We start from the raw sequence: 27,089 nt of genomic DNA on the forward strand, positions 1-27,089 counted from the left end.
CTTAATAGTGTAATACATGTCACTACTTGAGAGGACAAAAGGGTGGGAGGGGGGGGAGACTTTGGCGCATATATATATATATTTTTATACACTGCTCAAAAAAATAAAGGAAACACTTAAACAACACAATGTAACTCCAAGTCAATCACACTTCTGTGAAATCAAACTGTCCACTTAGGAAGCAACACTGAGTGACAATCAATTTCACATGCTGTTGTGCAAATGGGATAGACAACAGGTGGAAATTATAGGCAATTAGCAAGACACCCCCAATAAAGGAGTGGTTCTGCAGGTGGTGACCACAGACCACTTCTTAGTTCCTATGCTTCCTGGCTGATGTTTTGGTCACTTTTGAATGCTGGTGGTGCTTTCACTCTAGGGGAAGCATGAGACGGAGTCTACAATCCACACAAGTGGCTCAGGTAGTGCAGCTCATCCAGGATGGCACATCAATGCAAGCTGTGGCAAGAAGGTTTGCTGTGTCTGTCAGCGTAGTGTCCAGAGCATGGAGGCGCTACCAGGAGACAGGCCAGTACATCAGGAGACGTGGAGGAGGCCGTAGGAGGGCAACAACCCAGCAGCAGGACTGCTACCTCTGCCTTTATGCAAGGAGGAACAGGAGGAGCACTGCCAGAGCCCTGCAAAATGACCTCCTGCAGGCCACAAATGTGCATGTGTCTGCTCAAACGGTCAGAAACAGACTCCATGAGGGTGGTTTGAGGGCCTGACGTCCACAGGTGGGGGTTGTGCTTACAGCCCAACACCGTGCAGGATGTTTGGCATTTGCCAGAGAACACCAAGATTGGCAAATTTGCCACTGGCGCCCTGTGCTCTTCACAGATGAAAGCAGGTTCACACTGAGCACATGTGACAGACATGACAGAGTCTGGAGACGCCGTGGAGAACGTTCTGCTGCCTGCAACATCCTATTGCATAACCGGTTTGGGAGTGGGTCAGTTATGGTGTGGGGTGGCATTTCTTTGGGGGGCCGCACAGCCCTCCATGTGCTCGCCAGAGGTAGTCTGACTGCCATTAGCTACCGAGATAAGATCCTCAGACCCCTTATGAGACCATATGCTGGTGCGGTTGGCCCTGGGTTCCTCCTAATGCAAGACAATGCATGTGGCTGGAGTGTGTCAGCAGTTCCTGCAAGACGAAGGCATTGATGCTATGGACTGGCCCGCCCGTTTCCCAGACCTAAATCCAATTGAGCACATATGGGACATCATGTCTCACTCCATCCACCAATGTCATGTTGCACCACAGACTGTCCAGGAGTTGGCAGATGCTTTAGTCCAGGTCTGGGAGGAGATCCCTCAGGAGACCATCCACCACCTCATCAGCAGCATGCACAGGCATTGTAGGGAGGTCATACAGGCACGTGGAGCCCACACACACCACTGAGCCTCACTTGTTTTAAGGACATTACATCAAAGTTGGATCAGCCTGTAGTGTGTTTTTCCACTTTAATTTTGAGTGTGACTCCAAATCCAGACCTCCATGGGTTAAAAAAAATTGATATCCAAGAACAAAGTAAAGAACAAAGTTTTCAGAAGAATATTTAATTCACTCAGATCTAGGATGTGTTATTTTTGTGTTCCCATTTTTTTTCTCACTCTCATTTCTATATCATAAAACCTATTACCTATTTAAGGGAAAGACAATACAACAAAGTTCACAATTAATAGGGACAGGATGTAGGGAGACCGATGGGTAATGAACAATATTATAAAAAAAAAAAAAAAAGGTGAATGAAGATTATATGATAAAACCACAGAATAAACTGACTACTCATTTAAGAAGAAAGTTTTTAGCTTTAACTATACTCAATCGCCTAATGGTATAGAACACATTTGCATTTAGTGGTCCTGTGTTCTGGGAGAGTGGGGGATACGTAGCCTGCAGCTGGGAGTAGAGATTGTTGAGTTTATTTTGAAATATGTAAAAAATGTATACATTTTTGTATGATTTACTTTATATTTAGACTCTGCGTAATCTAAACAAATTAAATTAATCAGAGACGTGCATGTCTCACTGACAACCCTGATACTTTGGAGTTATGGTGTACTTATCTTATATATCTATTTATTTTTCTTGTATCTTTTTGTTGAAAATCAATAAAAATATTGAAATACAATATATATTTATTCAGATTAATCTTAAATCTTTCTATAATGTATAAGTTAAACAGACATATATCTGTCTATTTGTGTAGGGTAAATTATAATCTACCCTTACAATGAGATAAGATTAGGCTGTAAAATTGGAAAGAAAGGGGAGGATTCACTAAAGAAAAGAAAAGTACCAATTGTAATATATGCTACCAGATTTGAAAAACACAATGAGATAAGTCTTATCAAATGTATCAACAATATGAAATCACTTTGGGGGATAATTGTGTCCCAGACTTAAAGAAGTGGTATATTAGTAGTTGAGGAGACATAGGAGTAATAAAGATTATAAACCAGAAGGTAAAGAGATTAAATGGTAAAAAGTATATGCTCTCTCCAAAATGGTTTTATATATTTTTTTAAAGACACAGAGGCTCCTATTATGCATAACTCTTTCTTTAATTGTCTCAGCAGCAAAGATAGAGAGGAATATAAATACATCAAAATGGAAAAAAAAAACTGTATAGTAACACAAGAACCAATCACATAACAAAAGATGGTCTGCTGCTCTCAGACCAGATAAGTACACTTGCTTGTTATAATTACTTTCGTTTTTAATGTTTATAGATTGTGCATTATTTCTGTCTTATTGCTTTTTTTTGTGTGCCTGGGAGGTTTGCCCCCTGCTGGGGTTTCTCTACCAACTGATCGGTTTCCCCGCCGTTCCCCCACCCTACCTTCCCCTCTCCTTGGTCCGCGGGTGGCCCCCTGGTGGGTGGCCAAGAATGCAGGTGTTGGAGGTGGCTCCGTCATGCAGACAGGGTGGGCCTAGTGGGTATAGTGCATGCTGCCTCTCCCCCTGCTGTTTTCTGGCTGCAGAGTGTTCCTTGTCACTACCTCATGCGGCCCAGATATTTGCTGCAAGTTCTCCCCTGGTTTCCACAGCTCTCGCCCGGTCCTCCTGCTTTTCGATCCTAGCATCTCCTGGGTCCCCTGGGCACACCATCAGACAGTTGTTTTGTTCTGTTTTCCTTTTTTCTCCTACCTGTGGGTTATTAGACCCTCTCCTCATAGCATAGTACTTGTTATCTTTTTCGTTGCTCCTTGCCACCCCCTGTTATATTTTCCTCATACCATGCAGGCTAAGGGTGATGGGCCTGAGGGCCAGATAAGTGATTTTCCCTCAGGGGCAGGATGAGGAGAATATGGTCTCTGATGAATATCAGGCCCTACTGGACTCCACTATGGCATCTTCTATTCAGAGAGCCTTTGTCTCTGCCATGGGAGCAGTGTCATCATCGCTATCCCAGACTTTGGCGCAGGCCCGTTTATTGCCCTCAACAGCTGCCCATACCCTCCAGGGTACTAGGCCCCCTTCTGCTCCTACCACGCCCAGGGCCCGTAGGGCTACTGAAAAGGCAAAACACCTCACCTCCCACTCCTCGATTCAGGTATTGCTGCCATGATGGACACACTTGAGGCGGTCAAAGATGACACGCTCCCAATGCACAAAAGAGCCCCTGGCCGGGCACAAATGGCCAGATTATGGAAACTGGTTAGGTCCTGTTAAGAGAGGTCAGAAACCGACCGGAGTGAGGATGACTCTGAGGCTATGGAGTATGCCTCTTATGATGAGGCTGATACGGAGGAGGGCGGTCCCCCTGCCGTGGCAACCCTTACTGGGGCTGCCGTTTCCATCCAGGGTGCCCTCGCTTGGGCGGGGGATGGTGGCGCGGCTCTTTTGGACCCTCAGGGTAAACCCCTGTTCAATCCTGTTCGACCTGCGTCGTCCCCGGTCGGCTGAATGGGAGCCCCCTGGGCATATTGTATATAGCGCACCGTATGCACACCCCTATGTCTACGGTCACAGTAAGCTGCACGCAGAATGCCCCAGGCCTTCGGTCCCCGGCTCTGCCTGTAAGACCCCAGAAGTAGATCTGCAAATCACCCAGTTCCTGAACAAATCTGGCTGGATGCCTAAGGGTCTTGATTTCTCTCTGAAGAGTTGTCAGGATAAGATCATGGACACGCTGGGGCCTTTGTCTAAGGTGTATGAGCTGCGTGACTCCGCTTAGACGGGAGAATCGGAGTTGGACCTGATCTTAAAGACAGCATTAAAGGAATGGAACATATCAGCTATGAAGACAGGTTGACAAATTTAAACCTAGTTAGTTTAGAATAACGTCCCCTGAGAGGGGATATGATAACATTATACAAATATATTTGGGGCCAATACAAACCATTGTGTAGAAATGTATTCACAAACTGGACTTTACATAGGACACGAGGTCATGCGTTTAGACTGGTAGAAAGAAGATTTCGTCTAAGGCAAAGGAAAGGTTTTTTTGCTGTAAGAACAATCAGGATGTGGAATTCTCTACCTGAAGTGGTTTTATCAGAGTCCATACAGATGTTCAAACAGCTACTAGAGGCACACTTGCAAAAACAGAATATTCAAGGATATAATCTTTCAATGTAGGGTAATAACTGCTTGATCCAAGGATAAATCTGACTTCCATTCTGGGGTCAAGAAGGAATTTGATCCCTAGCTTCTTGCAAAATATGCTTCAAACTGGGTTTTTATGCCTTCTTTTGGATCAACAGCAAAAAACAAATGTGAGGAAGGCTGAACTTAATGGACGCAAGTCTCTTTTCAGCTATGTAACTATGTGACCTGGATGTGGCCATCGGCTGGGCTCAGCGAGCTATCTGCTTTGTTGGCAATGCCAATATGGAGAATATGGCTCTATCAGAACCCGGCCCCTTTGCTGAAGGGATGCTGTTTAGGGACAATTTTGTCCAGAAACTGGGATCCTACATGAAGACGTTCACAATGATAGACAAAGCCCAGGCGAATATGAAGTTTTTCTCCAAAGGATTTTTGGAGGGGCAGGGCATAGTAGGAGACATCCAACTGGCCGTGGTTTCCAGTGCTATTTTCAAGCCGCTTGAGGCTCCTTCACTACGCGGGAATTCCACAACACCAACCCTTCTTCCCATCCAGGGGGAGACCATGGAACTCTCGCTACCGTCGAGGTGCCACGTCGGGAAGATGCCCTTATGTGGAGTACCCATTTGCAGGTTGGCCCAGTTTTACAATGGGTGGGCTGCCTTGACGATGGACACTTGAGTTCTTAAAACTGTTACCACCTCGATTTACGGTCTGTCTGTTCAGTATTTTGTCCCAAGAGAACTCAACCTGTAGAGAGAACAGTAATTGTTGATCTCCTTGGAGATTCGGGAGTTGCTCGCAAAAGGAGCGATTCAAGAGTTGCCATACACCTACCCAGGCTCACAACTGTACGATGGTGTTGGCCGCTCCTCTGTGGAGATCGCAGCCGTGGTTCCCTCGGTTACTGGAAATTGCAATAGATTACCCGCGTTTGATTCAGAACTCCCAGAACCTCCTTCTGGATCCAGATGGGAACTCACACAGATTGGTGGACCAGGGCCTTCTACACCTGATGGCGTGACTCCTTTCCAGGGACCCTGGACTCTCCTGGGCATTCCGCAGACAACTCTCCATCTCCTCAAAAACACATGGGCGCCAGGTACTCGATCTGTCTATCGTTCATCATGGTGAATGTGGTCTAGTTGGTGCGTGGACGAGCACTGAATCCCATATCTGCCCCTCTACATATGATTTTAGAGTTTCTCATTGGCATGTTTGAGTCGGAGAAGGCGTATTGCACCTTCAATTTGTTCCGCTCAGCTATCTCGGCGGGACATCGAGGCATATATGGTTCTCCGGTCGGCAAACACCCTTTCGTGTGTCATCTACTTAAAGGGATTTGCCTTACTAGACCTTACTAGGTTCTTTGCCTTTTGAGACGTCAATGTGGTCTCACAGTTCTTGACATCTTGGTATACGAATCAGGATTTGACGCTTAAGCAGCTATCCGCCAAGTTGGTGATTTTCTTCTGCCTGATCTCCTGAAAGCAGGTGTCAGATATCAGGATACTTGATAGGGATGCCGTTACTTTTATCCCGGAGGGTATCTCCTTTAATATCTCCAGGAGGACAAAGACTGCCTTGAAAACCTTCATTAACCCTAGGTTCCAGAGCTTTCCGGCACTCTGCCCGGTAGAGTGTCTGAAGATATATCTGGATGTTACTCAACCCTTCTGAATCTGTACCCTCTATTCCTTTCCTTCCACTCCTCACCTCCGATTTCGACTCCTATATTGGATCGTTGGGTTCGTTTCCTGTTATCTTTGGGTGGCATTGACATGTTGGTTTTTACGTCCCATTTGGCAAGGGGAGCCATGACCTATAAGGCTTCAGCAGTTGGTTGTCGTTTGGAGGTTATTTTAAGGGCTTCTGACTGGTCGCGGGAATCTACCTGCCGTGATTTCTACTTCAGACCGATTGATCACATTGCATCTCAGGTGGTGGCTCAACTTCAAAACTTGCATAATAGGAGCCTCTGTATCTTTAATAAAATTCCCAGATTTTACTATTAACATGACGTAAAGTCATGATTTTATTGAAGGCGAGTATTATTCCCACCCGCCCTCCCGGTTGTGGAGCTGGTTGCGAGTAGACGGCATTTAAAGGAGTCAGTAAGTGTTCTGTTTAGGATTTGTTTTTCCTTGTATAAGTTTATTTCTGTGGATTTTTTTCATTGCATGGTTGTTTCTTAAGTGTTTATTCTGTGGTATAGGTTTGAATACCTGGAATAGATATTAACAGAATTGTTTTGGGAGTATTCCAGTTTGGAGATTGGAAATACCATATTTTTTCTCTGTCCCATTTTTAAGAAGAAGTTATTTTTTCTGTTCTGTTTTTTTTCCTGTTGGCTCCGGTGGATAAGTTTGGTTCCTGGTTGCTGGTCTTCGGTTTCCGCACGAAAGAGGGGGATCTTGGGAGACACAAGCCTTTTATAATCACATCCTCTGTTATGTGATTGGTTGCTTGTGTTACTATACAGTTTTTTTTCTCATTTTGATATATTTATATTCCTCTCTATCTTTGCTGCTTAGAGAATTAAAGAAAGAGTTATGCATAATGCTCGCCTCTGTGTCTTTAATAAAATCATGACTTTACGTCATGTGATTAGTAAAACCTGGGAATTATAGATGCCAAACTATATATACGTAGACATGGATAGGAGAAACGTGTAACGGACCGTTTTGCTCAAAAGGGGATAAAACCCAGTTTAGGCGATAATCCCCTTTAGATAGACCAGCAGCTACTGTAAGCACCAATTTCCCGAACTCCCAAACTGCACGGATTCACCAACTCTCGAACAGCAGACACACGAACCCTGGAAGCAGCCGAACAGGAAAAGCAATACGAACAGCTTACACTCCTGGCAGTCGGCATACAGTCAAATTCCCCCCAAGAATGAGACAACACTTCAGCTTCAGGGTTAAGCAGGAACTCTGGACTGGCACATCCAGCCTGGCTTTTATTACAATTGTACACTTACAGGCCACACCCAGGGGGAGGCATAAAATAACCAATGACATAGATGTTACCTCCCACACATCCCCTCCCCTTAGTGTGACACATAATCCCATTATTCATACAGTTTAAAATATACTTTTTACACAATATTTATAACTTCAAAACCATACATCACATTCACATTCACACAGGTAATTGGATTACTTCTCCAGCACAGAGAAGGCTCTGTAAAACCGGTCTGAGCTGGAAAGCTAGGGGTTTTAAAAGATACTTTACTAACTTTTGAACCCCTGGTCTGATCCATGCCATTTTTTAATATGTTGTTCCCCTGAATGGATTGATTGTGGATATGTAATTGTGTGTGAATGTGATGTATGGTTTTGAAGTTATAAATATTGTGTAAAAAGTATATTTTAAACTGTATGAATAATGGGATTATGTGTCACACTAAGGGGAGGGCATGTGTGGGAGGTAACATCTATGTCATTGGTTATTTTATGCCTCCCCCTGGGTGTGGCCTGTACGTGTACTCTTGTAATAAAAGCCAGGCTGGATGTGCCAGTCCAGAGTTCCTGTTTTACCCTCAAAGCGATGTGTCATCTCGTTCTTTGGGGGAATTGGATTGTATGCTGACTGCCAGGAGTGTAAGCGGATGGTATGCTTTTCCTGTTCAGCTGATTCCAGAGTTCGTGTGTTTCCAGTTCGGGAGTTGGAAGATTCGTACAGTTTGGAGTTCGGGAGAATTGGTGATTGCAGTAGCTGCTGGTCTATGGAAAAGGGGGATATCGCCTAAACTGGGTTTTATCCTCTTGTAAGTGAAACGGTCCGTTACAATTGGTGGCAAGCGGTGGGATCGTTCCTACAACCAGAGGGACAGCTACAGGCAACATCAATTCCTGGAGTACAAATTGAGGGCAAATGGAGGAGAAGCTTTAAGATACAGTGTACAGTTACGTACGCCTGGGGTCTGGAGTAGTCCCAGAGGAGGACATGTTGAGGTACAGAGATATGGCCAGAGCCAGATTGTGGGACGAAGCCCTAGAAGAAGTACAGTATTCACGAGGGGATCTACGCCGCAGCAGAAGGCAGCAAATGCTGGCTAGAATGGCAGAGCGGATGCCCCTCCTGAGAAAACAGACCACAGAAAAGTGGGTGACTAGACTCGAGATTCTAGTATACGCAGAACTGACGCTCGATGACTCATACCAGGCGCTACAGTGGTACACAGCTCAGTGTGTCCCCGAGATGGCAGAGTATGATTTTCCAGAAGGCGGAGATTACACTGGCCTCGGCCTATTTTGGGATAATATTGATGATGAGGACTCTGGGGAAGCTACCGACTCTCGTTTTTGGGACCTGTGTTACGACCGAGAAGACATGTTGGGTCTCCCTAGTGCTATTGACCTCGAGGCAGACCTACAGTATTTGGTCACCAAGGAATGCAACCTGGAGTGGGATTACCTGCGACTCATCAATCAGGCCCGGGAAGAGTCAACCGGTCCGCCTTCCCAACAGCAACCAGCGGTACCCGAGGTAGCAGATCTCCTAGACTGGTCCTGTGAGGATCCCCAGTGGCAGTGTGTATCCCAGGGAGCTGAAGGTACAATCCTTCCTCCTCAGCAGCAGAGTAAGTCCCAGGGAGCTGAAGGTGCAATCCTTCCTCCCCAGCGGCAGTGTGTATCCCAGGGAGAAGAAGGTGCCGTCCTTCCTCCCCAGCGGCAGTGTGTATCCCAGGGAGATGAAGGTATCGTCCTTCCTCCCCAGCGGCAGTGTGTATCCCAGGGAGATGAAGGTGCCGTCCTTCCTCCCCAGCGGCAGTGTGTACCCCAGGGCGCCGAAGGTGTTGTCCTTCCTTCCCAGCGGCAGTGTGTAACCCAGGGAGCCGAAGGTGCAATCCTTCCTCCCCAGCGGCAGTGTGTGTCCCAGGGAGCAGAAGGTGCCGTCCTTCCTCCCCAGCGGCAGTGTGTAACCCAGGGAGCCGAAGGTGTCGTCCTTTCTCCCCAGCGGCAGTGTGTCCTGCAGGGAGCAGAGACCGTCAGTCTCACACCCCAGCAGCAGGACAAAATAATGAAAGGGGAGACAGCTGGTCCCCCTCTCCACCAGCATAGAGAGTGTCAGGGAGAGGAGCCTGTTAACCCCTCTCCCCAGCGTCAGTTGACAGTCCAGAGAGAGGAGCTTGTTACACCCTCTCTCCAGTGGCAGCCTAACCCACCAAGGGGAGAAGTTAAGCCCCGCAACTATGCAGATGGGACCGTAGTCTCTGCACTTACAGCCCAAGGGGTAGGGACGGTCGGTCCTGTCCCCAGCCAAAGAGTGGTGTAACCAGAGGGGAGACAGTCGGTCTCTCCCTCCCACAACCAGACTCCAACCCGGCTACTTCCGCGGTAGTACTGGCACCAGGGCAGAGTACCGCTGGTCTCTGCCCCCTCAGCAACCCACCAAGGCAGACTACCAGTCCCCCACACAGCCGTGGTGAGGCACCTGGACCTGGACAAAGTTCTCCTCTACCCAGGTGTAGTAACCAGTTATTGTGGGTGGGAGGTACTGCTGTTTGTGCTTTGTGGGTGGGTTGCTGGACTAACCAGGGCACTGACCGGCAGGAGGTCAGATACCCTGTTAGTCTGGGGGGTAAAGGGGAGAAGTGTGGCGAAACCGACCTCGCCACGTGTCCTTGGAGGGGGCTGCTTGCCCGCCTCTTGCCTTTGGACTATGGACCAGACTTTATGTGAATGTGTTAACCCAGATAGCTATGCCATGGAGCCCATTCGTGTAGTTAAAGACTTCGGCTCCGTGGTGAGTGAACTGTGTGAGTAGGATCTGCGCGCTATTCGGTACTTTTGTGCGCGCAGATCCCAGCTATCTGGGGATAGGTGAAATGTCTGTGTGTTATGTGTAAAAGGTGAATTTATGTATTTTAAAGTGTTTTACTGTCTTTGTGCCCCCATGTGCTCAATGGAGTCTGTCTCTGTGCTGGGAGGTAATTGGATTACTTCTCCAGCACAGAGAAGGCTCTGTAAAACCGGTCTGAGCTGGAAAGCTAGGGGTTTTAAAAGATACTTTACTAACTTTTGAACCCCTGGTCTGATCCATGCCATTTTTTAATATGTTGTTCCCCTGAATGGATTGATTGTGGATATGTAATTGTGTGTGAATGTGATGTATGGTTTTGAAGTTATAAATATTGTGTAAAAAGTATATTTTAAACTGTATGAATAATGGGATTATGTGTCACACTAAGGGGAGGGGATGTGTGGGAGGTAACATCTATGTCATTGGTTATTTTATGCCTCCCCCTGGGTGTGGCCTGTAAGTGTACAATTCTCCAGCAGCAGTGTACTTCTCCAGCACAGAGACAGACTCCATTGAGCACATGGGGGCACAAAGACAGTAAAACACTTTAAAATACATAAATTCACCTTTTACACATAACACACAGACATTTCACCTATCCTCAGATAGCTGGGATCTGCGCGCACAAAACTACCGAATAGCGCGCAGATCCTACTCACACAGTTCACTTGCCACGGAGCCGAAGTCTTTAACTACACGAATTGGCTCCATGGCATAGCTATCTGGGTTAACACATTCACATAAAGTCTGGTCCATAGTCCAAAGGCAAGAGGCGGGCAAGCAGCCCCCTCCAAGGACACGTGGCGAGGTCGGTTTCGCCACAAAACGTATCTAAATAGACAGGAAGAGAAAGCTCCACTGCTGGTGAGCCAACCTATTAATCCAAAATAGTCAAAAGTTGCCTCCTTACAAAAGAGGAGAAAAGGTAAGTCTTGGATTTCCAATTTAAGGCATAACCCTGAATAATATTGTTACAGAGACCCCCTCTGTCTGCTACAAGATCGCTACTTTTGTCACTACAATGGGTATTTTTATAATATTGCTTCTTTTGTTACCACCTGGATACTTTTTTATCCCTGTTTATACTAACAAGTCTTGTTACCCATTCGTATATACGAACAGCCGACCACCCGACCCTTGTGTGCCGCCAATTAACCCCAGTCACCTCTTAAACAACCAAATAAATTGGCGAACGGCTGACCACCCTACGTGAGGAGTGTGCCGACCATCAACCTCCCAGGAGCTGCAGTTTGTGGTTAACTGCAGCCTAATTGACTGGCATCAAGGTGGTCACCGTTCGGATACAATTGGCCAAACGGAGTTCCCCACAAACCGACGAAAGAACTGCCGAACGACGATCACCTATAGTTTTGCGTGTGTCTCCAATTAACTTGCGGTTTCTGTGGTTAACCGCAGTATAATCACTTATCCCAAAGTGGTCGCCGTTCAAATGCCGAACACGAGGCGGCGGACATCTTTTTGTCGTTGAATGCTCAGCGAGACTTGATCGTAAAACCCCAGGAACTATAATTGGCTACTGGGTTGCACGAATCCCGCTAAGGTGCTGGTTGTCCCATCCATTCATGCAAAAACATACGAAAGACATACAGACAAACTTTAATTTCATGACTTTCATACACCATTCGTGAGATCTGAGCACAATTCGTATATTTTGTGCGCTCAGATCTGAGCTGTCTGGAGAAGGGTCGAATGGGACGTTTTAGTATTAAAATATAAAAGTTATGTATTTTTATGCTGTTTTCATGTGTGTAATAAAATGTGAGTATTTCATGAGCCTGGAGATAATTAGGTTAGTGTAACCGTTGGGACCAATTATCTCCAGGGCAGGGAGGAGTGTTTCCATAAAATGCACTTTACTCCTATTGGTTAGGACATTGCATTGTCCAGTGTACCATTGTCAGGCCTCAAGCCTCCCGATGTCTCCTCATGCTTCCGGGTTTGACGGAGCTTAGCCACACCCCCATTGCCGCGGTCGGATATTTAATGCGACCGCACCAGCTGATAGACGCTGGATTATTGAAACGCGTACCACACCTAACTCACCGGCTCACAGACCTCGGTGAGACAACCACTCGCTACTAGACCGGACTGGAGGAATACCCAAGTCTCTTACATCTCTCTTCATCGCATACAACTACCAACACTCTTGGCAACCGTTCACTGAAGCAACCGCCTCTGAGGAGAGCTGGGACACAATTCCTCCACTTCCAGAAGTTAAGTGATTACAGTCTCTGAAGTAAGAGCTAACAATGTTAAAGTTATATTTCAACTTACTAAAGTCTTCTATCACGTTCTTCAGCAAGTCTGCTACAGCTTCCCTCAAATCAAGTATTATCCAAATGCAGCTGTACCTGTCTTGCTACAGATGATCTTATTTCTGCCATCAAAGAGTTTGGCAATCCTGTTACAGCTTTCCTCAAATCAAGGATTACCCAAGTTCAGCTGTACCTGTCTTGCTACTGATAATCATCTTGTTTCTTAATACAAGGACTGTTATATAAAGGTTTAGCAATCCTGCTACAGCTTTCCTCAAAACAAGTATTATCCAATTTCAGCTGTACCTGTCTAGCTACAGATAATCTTATTTCTTCATACTAAAGTCTGCAATCAAGTCGTTAAGCTATCCTGCTACAGCTTTCCTCAAATCAAGGATTATCCAAGTTCAGCTGTACCTGTCTTGCTACTGATGATCTTGTTTCTTCATACAAGGACTGTTATCTAATAGTTTAGCAATCCTGCTACAGCTTTCCTCAAAACAAGTATTATCCAATTGCAGCTGTACCTGTCTAGCTACAGATAATCTTATTTCTTCATACTAAAGTCTTCTATCAAGTTGTTCAGCAAGCCTTCTACAGCATCCCTCAAAACAAGTATTAATTAAGTTATACTGCACCAGTCTTGCTTCTAGTAATTCCAATGTGTAATCTCTTATTATTTGAACTGTTAACAAGAATAACGGATGCTAATGAATTCTGAACCTTGTCCATGTTAAATGAAACAAACCGTTATTATTTAAAGAAACAGTAACTGTAATTCTGGAACTGAAGTCTCAGTTCCATCTAAGTGTCTAAATAAAAGATCAAAGTCCTAACAAATCTGCAGTTGTGTTCCACATCATTTACTGAGAACGTGACAACCATCAGGTCAAGGGTGTTGCCCTCTGGCCTGAAAACTTGTATAAATTACTGTGCCACAGTACTCATTAAAACAAGTTTGTTTTACCCTCAACTCGCAGCCTCAACTTGTGTTGTTGGGAAAGGTGTATCATAGCTTTGCTATAGCTAGTGGGATGTTCTACATTTCCAGGAATTACTACTATATGCTGATCAGAGCGGCGCTCTCACTTTCCAAGTTCGGGAACCACGATATCCAAGTGGTCCAACTTCCAGCCAGCCTGGAGGCAACCGTAACAAATTTATCCAAAGAAAAAAAAAAAACTACAGTCCCTTACTACTGAGAGAAAGGAACCAAAGTTTGGAAATTCCCTTAACAATTTTGAATATTTAGCTCACGGTGCTGTTTGGGAGGGGGTTATAGTGGAAGACCTGGAGGGTAGCTTTGTGTACACAGGAATTAGGCATGGCAAAAGAGATTATAAAATCAGTCTTTTCCGCTAACAACATTCTCCCACCAATCTCAAACCAACAGTTTATCAACCTTGTCTCTATAGAACAATCAGAGAGTATTTCAATATATTTGTAACGGAACTACCCGTACTCCGACCGAGTACCTTTCGTTGATGGACCCCTCCATAGCTTGAGCCGAGGACCAGAAGCACCGCACCGAACACCACAACCACTGCAGACTCCACAATCACCGTAGCTTAACTGGAGTCTCCCGTCTTCTGTCAACCCTGGATCAGCTTCTGTCCTCCAGGACCGTGTGGGGAAGACCTCTCCTCCACAAGAGCATAACAGGAACAGCTCTTAAAAGAGCTAAGTGATTAAAGCTCAAGGGAGTATGCAGAGCATAGCAATCCCCAGTGTGAGTATAGCTGTCCCCTCCAATCACGAGACAAGACTACGTGTTGAGGGTCAAGAAGAACTGTCTGTACTGGCACATACAGCCTCTTTTATTCACATTCTACAAACATAGTAATGCCCACAGGGTTTTGAAAAACAACCAATCCCCAACACAGCTTACACTCCCATTCATTACATCATAAATCCTCCCCTCTGCCTGTGATACAATTATCTCAACACAATAGACTAACTTAATTATCACAGGCAGGAAAATACAGTATTATAAAACATATCACAGGGACCCCATAAAAATATATCCTCGGAACCAGGGGATCTGGGTGAACCACATATCCAAAATTCACCCAGATCCGTTCAGTAGTTTGGAAGATACAGTTTAATGCAGATTCCGCAGAACATATACAGGCTATATGAAAAATAATTACTGTTAAATGTGTCCCCTGTTCTGTAGTTTAAAACTACTGAATGATGTCTTTGTGCACCAAATACCGTCGAGATGGCGCCGTGTAGAAAAGTCAAAACAGTGTCTGTGAGTTAAAATGGCCGCAATCCATTGTTCTCACCATGTGCTTCATCCATTGTTCTCACCATGTGCCTCTGATACATAAAAAATGGGGGCCACCCAGTAACTCCACAGTTTGTCTGGTAGTCTATTAGCCGAACCAACAGAGGAAACACATGGGGAACAGTGCAACAAACTAAGGGAATCATAAAAAATATGGACAACAGTCATATTTGTGCACAATCTCCAGTTTTGTCACAGGGCACAAATAGTGTTTTCAAATGCCATATATCCCAGGGCTATATTCAGAAGGTAGGAAGCGGGCAAGCATCCCCCTCCAAGAACACGTGGCGAGGTCTGTTCCGCCACAATATTGGTTATGAATTAACCCCTTCATGACACAGAACAGAAAATGTCTATCATGTGAGCCGTACACTTAAGGATACATGAAGGAAATTTTCTGTCATGTACTAAAATGAACGCCAGATCGCCACACGTGGGGTTAATTCTTTTCCTGGATGCTTCGATGTCTGAGCAAGCAGCTGCAATTCGTGTTGTCCCAGACCATGTGATCACTGTGACAGCCAGTCACACTAATCACAGTGCTGATGGAACATCTGTTCTGCCTCATCCACCTGGCTGTGAGTTATGAAGTGGATAGAGATGGATCAGTGTTTAACTTTTTCTCTCTGCAAAGTAAAAAATATTATTAAAGTATCAGAACCCCTTTACCCTATTCAAATATTAACCATTTCACTTGCTGCAGTGATCAGAGAACAGTAATCTGATTATATTTTTTAACCCTCAGGGGATAAATTGATTTAACTTATTTTAATATTTTTACATTTGTTATTTAGCTTGTCAGGATTGGTCTAATCTAGTGGGGAATTTAGTGTTAGACTAGGTTAGGGGTGTGACGGACCGCCTGGCACCCCGACCGGGTACCTCCATTAATTGATGCTCCTAGTGCTCACTGAGGGTTCCAAGCACTCCACCAGACACCATAAGCACTGTAGACTCCACAAACTGCCGCAGCTTGGTTTGGGTCTCGTCATCCTCCACTCACCCTGGACCCAAGACTAGGATCCAGCTCCCAGTGGGCAGACCTCTCCTACTTCAGAGAGTGTAGCAGGAACAGCTCTTAGAAGAGCTAGTGATTATACTCAGGGGAGTATAGTGATTACAGAAATCCCCAGAGTGTAGTTCTCCAATCCCCCAAACATGAGCCAAGACTTCAGGAAGGGGTAAAGCATCTTGTTTAATGGGAACCACAGCTGGCCTTTTATGCAAGTCCCCATGCAAGGGAACAGGATGACAGGATGCAGTAGAGTAGGTGACACTCCCACACATTACACACAATCCCTCCCCTCAACCCTGAAGATAATTAAGTCCTGTATGTAACAATTATCTCCAGGCAGAAAAACACACATTTTTGCAAAGTATGAAAAAGTACCCCAAAACACAACATATCCCCCCACACATCCCCTGATCTGGGTGAACAACATATGCAAAAATCACCCAGATCAGAGTAGGGGTCCAGGAAAGTCCTGGAAGTCTCTTTTTGACTGACCGCACGCATGGTTTCATGCCCAAAACAGTTCCAGGGAATCATGGCTTTCGGACGGTCTAGTTCAGTAGTTTGAAATTGAACAAAGTACCGAACGGAGTCAATAGTCTTACCTTGGAGATTGTTCCCTTCATCCAGACAAATGACCTCACCGAACAGTGCCCTTCTAAGCTAAATAGAAACGAAAAAAAAATGATGGATATAAAAAGTAACTTAAAAAGTATACTTTAAGCCTATCAGGCGAAACACGTTAAGTGGGACTTTACTATATATATTTTATTCTTTATCATTTTGTTTGATTATATTAAAGTATACTTTTAAAGTTACTTTTTATATCCATCATTTTTTTATTTCCTGGATCCTGTATATCCTTGGTGGGGATTATACCACCCAAGCTGTTTATACTGGAGCAAGTTATATGCTCTAGAAAGTGTAAGTACAATACTATTTATTATCTATTATATTATTAGTACTTACTTCACCCTATTGCTACTATCTCTCTTTTATATCTACTATGCATATTGCACTTTGAGAACATCCGTGAGAACAAATTCAAAGACAGGAATTATACCGTCCAAGCGCTTCACAGCAGAGCTCTGTTATAGCTCATTTAAATGTGAGTGGACTGTACATAGCCATAATTGACTGTTTTTAAGATAAAATTTACTGTACTGCACTATTATTTTTTATCTTAATTTTCTCCGAGGTTACGATTGATTGGAATATTCAAGGATATATGTATGTATTTTTTGCATATATAAATTAATAGGCGCCTTCTTTTCTGTTTCCCCATGAGATTCATGCCCAAACACCGCTGCCTGTGTTCATGCGAACAAGATGGCCGCCACCTCGTGCTTGTTCATAGGAACAAGCACGAGGTGTTTGTGCAGACAAACAATTTGAACACTGCGATGAGAAACGTTCCAAGTAGTTAATAGGTGTTAACGAACCATATGTTCCCAATTGCATGAACAGAGCCTGTTTGAAGTATATTAGCCAGATCTATTGCAGAGGCCATAGTCACAGGGTAAAAGGCTGTCAAGTAGTTCCCTCCAAATACCAGTGGCGAGGTTACTTTTGCCATAAGGAAAAAAAAAAAAAAGTTTATAAAAGTATAAATAGTCCAGATACTTCAGGACCCTCAGTAGAAAGCACTAATTACCCTGGCACTGCTCATGTCGCTGATGAATAGGTACCCCCTAAGGACTTTGCACCTGACATCCCTGAGTTCACTGGCACTCCTGGAATCAAGCTGACTTGTCTTACTATATCTCTCTGGATTTTATCCAGCTATTCTTGGGGTATGATATCTTAGGGAAGGTTGTCACACAGACAAACATTTATGCCCAGCAGTAGCTGGCACAAAATCATGAGAATCTCATCACCTAAAAAGGAGCTTGCATTCCACTAATAATGCTTATTACTATGACACTTGGTATAAACTAGCAAAAAATGATCCCACACTAAGGTTCAAAATATGCCTTTTTAAATACCAAGGGCGTCTTCTTTAACAAATGCTAGGCCTTTGTGGGGTAGTTTGAATTAACGACACCCTAAAATGCTCCAAAACACTAAGGCTATGAAAATGCACATTTTACTACAATATATTGCAGAGATTCATGGTAAAATGGCCACATAAAAAGTGTCAAAATACCCTTAGTAATTAGCCAGTGACGTTTACTTTATATAAATATAAACATTTTGTGTGGCAATTTTGTTTTCTGTAATGGCTATAAAACTTGCAAGACAAACATACCAACTGTTCCACATTGCAATTTTATTTTACTCCTTGTATTTCGTGATCTGTAATGATCAAAAGAAACTGAAATCCTATTGTGTACCTATTTTATTTAGAATTTGTTTTTTTCAGTTGCACTTATTATACTCACATTGTTATTGTCAAAACTGTGAAAAACATATATTGTTTTGTACTTTATAGTAAACTTTAATTCTATATGTAAATGTCACATCAGATTAAAGCCCTTTTGTTCTATAAAAACACATTATAATATGTTTTGGTGCAATAAATGAGAACAATTTTGTGATTGTTTTCCCAATCACTGGAGACAGAAGATGGATGCTTTGTGTAGGCCGACAGATTACTCTTATGTTTGTCACCCTATGCCCATTATAGGTGCAGGGTGTGTATAATGTATTTATTTGTTGTTAGTTATTTTCTTATTTTTTTTTCTGTCTTATTGATTTCCAGCAGAGCATTGTCCCAATGTTCCAGGGACAAGTTCAGACAAATTCAAATTGGTTGCCATGCATAGGCGTGTGCACGGGGTGTGCCAGGTGTGCCTGGACACACCCTTATCCCCGCTGCACGCCTGTGAGGCCTGCAGAAACGCATGGGAACGCTGTTCCCACCATTCCTGAAGGCACTCGGTCGCCCCCAAATGCCCTCCTTCTCCCCTCGTGTTCCCCCTGTCATGGGGGTGGGGAGATGGACCCCCCCCCCGGTCGGGAGCCAGGTTCCATCTCAGCCGCGGCGAGGGAGCTACGAGCCGTTTGCTGATGCCAGGAGCCGGAATATGACGTCATATTCCGGCTCCCAGCTACAGCAGACAGCCCGCACAGCGAGAGGGAGCAGACTGCACACAGCTCCCTCGCCGCGGCTGAGATGGAGACAGGCACCCGACCCACTGGAACCCAGTGACAAGTCCACGCCAGCCCTCCAGGTAGGGAGGCTGGGTGGACAATTTTTAATAAATAATAATTTGTGTGTCTGTGAATGTATGTGCGTGTGTGTCTGTCTGAGTGTGTGTGTCTGTGAGTGTGTGTCTGTGTGTGTGTGTGTGTCTGTATCTGTATGTGTATATACACACACAAGTGTATATTTTTATTTTGGGGGTTGGGAATCTTGGGAGAGTTCCCACACTTTATTCCCCAGGACTTGACCCCTGCCGGCAGGGGAGGTCTTCGGATCTCCCCTGCAGAGCTGGCGCTATCTGAGGGATGGCACATGGCAGCAAGGATCCCCCCTCCCCGCGTGGCAATAAGGTAAGGAAGGGGGGTTATTTACTAATCTGCCTCCATCTTCACAATCCCTCCAAACATGCAGCACCCACACACACACACAGCACTTACACACATACAGCACCCTAACACAAACAGAGCGCACACACAGCACCATCACACACAGTGCACACAAACAGCACCCTCACGCACACAAACAGCACCCTCACACGGAGCACCCTCACACGGAGCATCCTCACACCCACACACACAGTACACTAAAAGCACCCTTACAAACACACAACACCCTCACACACACACAACACCCTCACACACAGCACACTAACAGCACCCTCACAAACACACACAGCACCCTCACACACAGCACACTAAAAGGACACTAACACACATACTCAAACACCCTCACACAGCACACTACCAGCACCCTCACACACTACCAACACCCTCACACACTACCAACACCCTCACACAGCACACTACCAGCACCCTCACACAGCACACTACCAGCACCCTCACACAGCACACTACCAGCACCCTCACACACAGCACACAAACAGCACCCTCACACACAAACCGCACCCTCAGCCACATAGCACACACACACAGCACCCTCACACAGTGCACTAACAGCACACACACACACACACACACACACAAACAGCAGTATATGTGTGTGTGTGTATATATATACACACACACACACACACACACACACATACATGTGGCGTGTGTTTGTGCTTTAGGCTGCAATGCAATAGGCTGTGCATGCCTATGTTGCCAGGCCACTCCTTTAAACTTCCATGTGGTTCTCAGCCTTTGCTATTGTCCGTCCCCACCCTTCCTTGTAAAAACAGCATTGCATTCACATTAATGTAAATACGCTTTGTAGTGTGATTGGTTACTATCCCATGCTCACTGTGCTGTTTGGGAGGGGGTTATGGTTGAGGACCTGGAGGGTAGCTTTGTGTACCACTGTAACCCTATTTTATGTAAATGAGGATGTGGGGTATAAATAAATCTGCTGTTTTCAATAAAGCAGAGCTGGTCTACACTACATTACGTGTTTTATAGTGTTTGGGAAATGAACTACAATCAACTTTCTCCTGAAAGAAGGATCTTCAGAAAGGCATACTCAACCTGAGTACTGCAGCTCTGCTACAACTGGTGGCTTCCACGGGATGTCCCCATCCCTTGGAAAGTGCTCAGTGAGGATCACTGAGCACGGCAAAACCTTGCACACGTGCAGCCTCCTTACCAGAGGAGGAAATCCAGAGAAGAGTTTCAGAGGGATTGGCTTTCTTCAGAGCCAATCCTTCAGCAGAGGTGGTGCAACTGATCTGTATAACTGTAGGTTATAACAGAATAGCACAATCATAAAACAAAACATGGCAACAAAGAAAAAAAGAAATTACCTCTGTTACGGATTACTTCAGCTGAGTAAATGCGTGCAGTGTCTCCTGAAATCCAAATAAAGCAAAAGGTGTTGTGAATTATAGCTCCCAATCCCCCAAACATGAGCCAAGACTTCATAAAGGGGTAAAACGATCTGGTTTATTAATGGCCTTTTATGCAGGTCCTCCAGCAAGGGTTACTCCCACAGGGACCTTGTGGAGGACAGGAACACAAAATACAGTAACCAATCATTTTACAATAAAATATAACACACTCCCACATGAACAGGGAAATCCCTCCTCTCTATTCTGGAGATAATTGTGTTAAGTGGCCGGAGCAAACTTAATTATCTCCAGGTAGAGAAAATATTTCCATTTTACAAAAATAACAAAAATACATTCAAATATATAACTTTGCTTTTCCCGAACGGAAACCCCACATTCGGCATATCCCCAGATAGCTTGGGTCTGAGCGCTCAATATAGCTGTACAGCGCTCAGATCCCATGAACACAGTCAATTCGCTATGGAGCTAAAAATTCTGTTCCCCGACTGTTCGTTTTAAATATGTCCAAAATTAGCTCCATAGATTGAGCTGCCTGGGGTCCGTCTCATTCGTGTGTTAAATGTACTGAATGGCACGGTGTTCGTGTACATAGAAACGAACAAGCTGGAAGTTAGATGGTCCCAGATGGGCGTTCGTCAGTTTAAAATAGCCACCGCCACGTGTTTATTCAAACAAATGGCGACCACCCAGCTGTTCATCAAATAGCTGTAGTTAACCGCAGCTTCTAGGCGATTTAATGAGCTGCACACTCCCAGTGCGGCTGGTCTGGCTGTTCGGTAGTTTGTTCATTTTTTTATGAAAAGAACGGAATAGGGCTAACTACACGAACAGCACACAAGTCTTGGCATTCATAAAACAGGGGTTTAAAAGTCTGCATACCCTTAGTTCTTAATACAGTGTTTTGCCCCCTTTAGCATCAATGACATTGTGCAGTCTTTTGTAATAGTTGTCTATGAGTCTCCTAATTCTTGCAGGTGGTATGGCTGCCCATTCGTCTTGGTAAAATGTCTCCATGTTATGCAAAGTCTATGGTTGTCTTGCATGATCCACACGTTTAAGATCCTCCCCAGAGTGATTTGATGATCTTAAGGTCAGCGGACTGTGATGACCACGCCAGAACCTTCACCTTTTTTTTTCTGTAACCACTGGAGGGTCAACTTGGCCTTGTGCTTAGGGTCATTGTCATGCTGGAAAGTCCAAGAGCGTCCCATGCGCAGTCTTTGTGCAGAAGTATGCAAATTGTCTGTAAGTGTTTTCTGATAATAATATGGATTCATCTTGCCATCAGTTTTTACAAGATTCCCTGTGCCTTTAGAGCTCACACTGCTCCAAAACATTAGTGAGAAATCACCATGCTTTGCAATAGGGATGGTATTCTTTGCAATATAGGCCTTGTTGATCACTCTCCAAACATAGCGCTTATGTTTGTGACAATAAAACTCTATTTTGGTCTTGTCACTCCAAATTTCAGTGTGCCAGAAGCTGTAAGGCATGTCAAGGTGTTGTTGGGCATATTGTAACCAGGCTTTTTTGCGGCATTGGTGCAGTAAAGGCTTCTTTCTGGCAACTCGACCATGCAGCTCATTTTTGTTCTAGTATCGTCATATTGTGCTCCTTAAAACAACCACACTGTCTTTTTCCAGAGCAGCCTGTATTTTTCACAGGTTACCTGTGGGTTTTTCTTTCTATACCGAACAAACAGTTGTGGCTGAGATCCCGGAATTTTCTACTTCTTAATAAGTGATTGAACAGTGCTGACTAGCATTTTCAAGACTTTGGATATCTTTTTATATTCTTTTCCATCTTTATAAAGTTCCATTACCTTGTTCCGCAGGGCTTATTTTTTTTTTTTTTTTTTTTTTTGCCGCTTCCCATGGCTCAGTATCTAGCCTGCTCAGTGCATCCACATGAGCGCTAACAAACTCATTGATTATTTACCCACAGGCACTAATTGCAATTTAAAAGCCACAGGTGTGTGAAATTAAAATGTAATTGCCAGTTTATCCTGTGTGTGTCACCTTGTGTGTCTGCAACAAGGCTAAACATTCAAGGGTATGTAAACTTTTGATCAGGGCCATTTGGGTGATTTCTGCTACCATTATGATTTAAAAAGGAGCCAAACAACTATGTGATAATTAATGCCTCTATATGATCACTATCCTACAATAAAAAATATTTTTTGCATGATCAGTCATATTTTCAAAATCTATGTCAAAATGTCACAATTTCTGCCAGTTTATGCAAACTTTTGAGCACACCTGTAACTAAAACAACTCCTAATCCTACTACTTAAACTTCTACCTAACCCAACCTTACATCTATCACCCAACCCAGAAATAACACTGATAAGCTAGTTTTTCTTACAAACACAACAGCTGACTGACTATAACAAACTGTTAGCAACAAAATATTTTAAGAACTTAAACACAACAAAATGAGCAAAAAACGAAATAACTGTTTAGAAGATGGGTCCCAATTTTGCACAGAAGGATAACCTAGCCTAAAGGTAAGTGCTCAGGACAGTAATAAAAAAAATTTAAATTAAATAATGACAGACAACAAAAACAAAAATTACTGCTGAGAGACACACTGGCACTCAAGCTGCCTCGCCTGCACACAGTCACACAACAAATAAACAAAGATTGAGACCCACTGTTTCTTTTTTGGGTGGTTAGAGCCAAACATGCAGGGAAGCAAAACAAAAATCAAAGACAAAACTAACCATCTCTCCCTGGAACAAACACACTCAAATACTAAAATACTTTCTAGGCAATGTGACAACCAAGGTGGCAGCAAGATAACCCCTATTGTACTTTGTGCTTTCAGTAGTGAAAGAAACACAACCTGTTAGCCAAATGTATACTATCCTACGCCATGTCTGCTCGCCTTTATTGACCAAATGTCTGTGTCTAAAATCACCTTTTTATTTACCTGTGTAAAGAGAAACCAGATTGAGCAAACGGGCAATACATCACACAAGAAAACCATCACTCCCTTTCCCACCCCTTGTTTAAAACTTTCCAGCCATCTCAATGAAAATGAATCAATCCAAAACAATATGGTTGAATTTTTTATGGGCTTGTTCAATTTTGTTCTCTTTTATTGTTGCAGCTATTTGAATGTGACTGAATCACTAAATCGGACAAAATTAATGCAAAATTGGATTTGGTCCGATACAAATTGCACATGACTGCTGAAGAGGAAGGGAGATGGGAACCTGTGAAGAAGCAAAGTTATAATGAGAGGAACATATAAGAGATATGACTTGTTACAATAAGAGCACTGACAAAGTGGAATTAAATAGCCATGTCAGTGTGCCAACTTCCATATAAAAAAAAAAAAAGCAGGCGGGTGTGGCTTGGATACCGGAGTGAATGGCCGCATGAGAGCCGAGCTCCGCTCAGGACTGGCCTGATACATAGAATCCCCGGCAGTTAAGGTGACGTGGCATCAAAGAAAACGAAAGCACAAGCTGGTAATACACCATCTACAACATATACCTCCTCAAAAACCTCCTTAAGGCGATATTTTGGAGAAAAATTGGAGACGGACATACAATCCAAAATGGCGGCGATGTCGCAAGTTTTGAGGGAGCTTGCAATCGACATTCTGACTGCAGCAATGTCCACCAGAGCTGTTGCCCGTAAATCTTATGTTAATTTCTCGACCATAAGCCGTCTCCAAAAGGCATTTCAGAGAATTTCTCTGTATATCCAACAGGCCTCAAAACCGCAGACCACGTTTACCACCAGGGCCGGCACGTCCATGAGGCGGCACAGGTGGATGCCTGAGGGTGCACAGGTACAGAGGCACAAATGTCCGGGTGGCCAGCAGGAGGGAAGCACACAGCATCCCTCCCCTGCCAGTCACATCTCGTAGCATGGCTGAGCGCCAACAAAAGCTTGCTATCCTTTCTGCAGTGCCGTGGACTGTGTGGAGGGGGCGGCGATATACCCCCACACCAAGAGTATCACAGAGATAAAAGTACAAAGAAGGTGCAGTTCGAGAACGGACTTAACCCGAGAGAGTCCTGTAACACAAAAACCCATTACTAGGTGATCATAAAAACACCTTTCCCAATACATGAACACAAACACTAATGATCGGAGACACCAGCTAGGAGATAAGCCATGACATATGCACCGTCGTTATTCGGCAGGTGCTACTTTTAGTTTTACCTTAAATAAAACACTGACACCAAATTTATCTGTTGGATTATAACGTCCACAGCTTTATTAATTATTAAAATATATAAATAAATAAATTAACATTTAGGGTCATTGTCCAGCTAACATTATATTACTATCCCCCCGCACAATACCCCTGACAATGACCCTATCTTTTGAACAATAATTGCCATTCACTTAACATTTAACTAGTAACACACGGCCTACCAGAGAGGCCCCAAAACCATACTGTTAACTGTAGGGGTGTACCCAGACACCCCTACCCCCTAGGTTCATAGCCACCGAAGAGCTTGAACCTACCAACACTCTAATCCATCTGGCCTACTCCAGCCTAGGCCTTGGCCTGTCCATTCCCAATTCCAGCTAAATCCTGCCTTTAACACGCCCTGTTCCCGCCGCTGTGACCAAACGGGAACTAACCTCAAATATAGGGAGGGAGGGACAAGTAACAGGTCAGTGAAATTCAGATTAACTGGCCCCTCTCTTAAGATGGCCGCCTATTTAAACTACCTATCTCCTCCCCTTCTTAGCCCTGCCCTAAACCCATCCCATAATTTTTCCACCTGCCCACTTCCTGGCCTTGTCAAGGCCCACTCCCCTGTTTCACTGTTCCATGGGCTTCATGCTGGGAGCGGGATGGTGGGAGGGGGCATGTTTAGAATTTATTCTGACCACAAACAATGTATGACCTGCATAGATCTACCTTGATATGTAATGTTAACGTACCGCGAATCGTGTACCATCTAAGCATCTCTGTATAATGTGAAACTTACCCCTATGAATAACCCCCCTATTTCTTTTCTGTACCCCCCCTACTGTTTTTAAATACCAAAAAACTGGAATTAAACAAAAAAAAAGGCAACCATTTATTACTAAAGAGATCTGACACCTATAGTGAGCCCCGACGCTCAGGCGTAAAAAGTGATATTAATTCACAGAACCAAAATACTTTGTCTCTTTATACATTTATGGTAAAACTCCACCTTGAATATGGGGTGCAATGTTTGGCAATTGTTTTTTTTAAATGTATAAAAAATATATAAAAATAAAAGAATGCCATACATTTACTACATAATTAATTAAATGTACATCCCTCTCTGGAAATACAAATGTAAAAGATGAATGTTTGAATGCAGACCTTGCCCGGTATGCTCGGCATCATAAGTACTCGTAAGTTTCCCCGAGCAGCAAACTTTTCCCTATTGTGTGTATGGGCTGGATTCAAGTGATGAGTGTGTAACTTCCAAACGTGTTTCTCTGCTTCGGCTGCCTTTTCAATGGCCATTCGGCTCAATCAGTGCGTGATTCTTACAAATTACAATTAGATTTTAGGTCCATTTTCCACAGGTTCAAAATACATTAATATAAAAATGTTCAAACTTAATTACTAATACATTTATGAACGCAAAACTTTTGTTTTTGCCTCCATTTTTCATGAGCTGAACTCAAAGATCTAAGACTTTTTCTATGTACATAAAAGGCCTTTTTTGCTTAAATATTGTTCACAAACCTGTCTAAATCTCTGTTAGTAGGCACTTCTCCTTTGCCGAGAAAATTCATCCATTTCAGGTGTGGCATATCAAATTGCTGATTAGACAGCATGATTATTGCAAAGGTGTGCCTTAGGCTGCCACAATAAAAGGCCACTCTAAAATGTGCAGTTTTATCACACAGCACAATGCCACAGATGTCGCAAGTTTTTAGGGAGCTTGCAATTGACATTCTGACTGCAGCAATGTCCACCAGAGCTGTTGCCTGTAAATTTAATGTTAATTTCTCTACCATAAGCCGTCTCCAAAGGCATTTCAGAGAATTTCTCTGTACATCCAACAGGCCTCAAAACCGCAGACCACGTGTAACCACCAGGGCCGGCATGTCCAAGAATATCCCTGTATTGAGCACCATCCATCTTTCCCTCAACTCTGACCAGTTTCCCAGTCCCGGCTGCTGAAAAACATCCCCACAGCATGATGCTATCACCACCATGTTTCACTTTGGGGATGGTGTTCTTTGGGTGATGTGATG

At 44.1% G+C, this 27,089-nt stretch overlaps 1 protein-coding gene across 3 annotated transcripts in view; it reads left to right on the forward strand.

Annotated features, from left to right (window-relative positions):
* The window catches only part of RASIP1 (Ras interacting protein 1), a 1,304,986-nt gene that overhangs the window by 67,741 nt on the left and 1,210,156 nt on the right, over positions 1-27,089 (forward strand). The gene's annotated exons all lie outside the window — the stretch shown is intronic.

This window comes from Pelobates fuscus, chromosome 11 (assembly GCF_036172605.1).
Source record: "Pelobates fuscus isolate aPelFus1 chromosome 11, aPelFus1.pri, whole genome shotgun sequence".
NCBI lineage: Eukaryota > Metazoa > Chordata > Amphibia > Anura > Pelobatidae > Pelobates > Pelobates fuscus.